This window comes from Octopus bimaculoides, chromosome 16, assembly GCF_001194135.2.
Source record: "Octopus bimaculoides isolate UCB-OBI-ISO-001 chromosome 16, ASM119413v2, whole genome shotgun sequence".
Taxonomy (NCBI): Eukaryota; Metazoa; Mollusca; class Cephalopoda; order Octopoda; family Octopodidae; genus Octopus; species Octopus bimaculoides.
In genome coordinates this window covers 37,371,673-37,372,932 of record NC_068996.1, presented here as the reverse complement: position 1 = coordinate 37,372,932, position 1,260 = coordinate 37,371,673, and the positions used below count along the sequence as shown (strand labels likewise).

General features: G+C 40.9%; 2 protein-coding genes across 2 annotated transcripts in view; one reads left to right on the top strand and one right to left on the bottom strand.

The window, feature by feature from the left end:
- Positions 1-1,260, top strand: part of LOC106867811 (synergin gamma) — a 269,410-nt gene that overhangs the window by 157,659 nt on the left and 110,491 nt on the right. The window lies entirely within an intron of this gene.
- The window catches only part of LOC106867813 (inner centromere protein A), a 54,057-nt gene that overhangs the window by 27,926 nt on the left and 24,871 nt on the right, over positions 1-1,260 (bottom strand). The gene's annotated exons all lie outside the window — the stretch shown is intronic.

The following is a 1,260-nucleotide window of genomic DNA, read 5'->3' as shown; positions in this document are numbered from 1 at the left end:
GGGCAAGACATTTAAAATCACCTAGATTGCAGTTACATTACAAATCAGGCTGAAGAGGAATAGACAAATGGTAAGAATTTGTTAAATCCGAAACCGGTCCCTGTTTAAGAATGCTTTTTTAGGTGATTTTAAATGTCTTGCCCGCTCCCGTTTTGGTATGCTGCTATATTTCATGTTGAGAACAATTTAGGTTTTAATAGACACAAGATGTGATCTATTTCTAGCGCATTAATTGTCCACGTTAGTGGTTGACGTTATTTATATATATATATATATATATACGTGGTCTGATCAATAAGTACCTGGACTGTTGCCATAGTAACAAAGCTAAAGCATGCAAGGAGAAGCCACCTGACACAAATTGAGCTTGAACTCAAGTTTTAACATTCTAGCTAATTTCCACTGTTTACAACAGTGATTGGAAGGAAGACGTGTAGCATGTGATTGTCACATTGACCAGGACAGAGAAAGTTGAGCAGAGAATCTGCATCAAATTTTGCCAAAAGCTTGGCAATACCTGCTCAGAGGCCTAGACAAAGTTTTCAAAAAATGTTCATCATTCTAGACACAATCAAGGGGATCTTGCGCAACTGAAACTCAAACCCAAATCTTCAGTGATAATGGACTGAACTGAAACAACTAACCTGCACACCCCCCATGGATAGTGATTCGACGATTTCCCGTACAGATGCATGCACATCTGCAATGTTTTTTCTCATTTCTGCTGGTTGTGTCTCCCAGAATGTTCTGCTGACTTGGAAACATCTGAGCCACTCATACACTCCTCTCCATACACTTTCTGCAATTTTGCACAGACCTCTGAGCTGGTATCGTCAAGACAACTTTCTTTGTCGTGGTCAATGCGACGATCACACGCTACACAACTTCCTTCTAATTGCTGTTGTAAACATCAGACGTGAGCTAGAATGCTAAAACTTAGAGTACATGCCCAGCAGAGTTCAAGGTCAATCTTTGCCGAACAGCTTTACTCTGCATGCTTTAGCTTTGTTACTATGTCAACAGTCCAGATACTTACTGATCAGACTTTGTGTGTGTATGTACACACACACACACACACAAGTATACTCGTTTACTTGTTTCAGTCATTTGACTGTGGCCATGCTGGAGCACCACCTTTAGTTGAGCAAATCGACCCCAGGACTTATTCTTTGGAAGCCCAGTACTTATTCTAACGGTCTCTTTTGCCGAACCGCTAAATTACGGGGACATAAACACACCAGCATCGGTTGTCAAGTGATG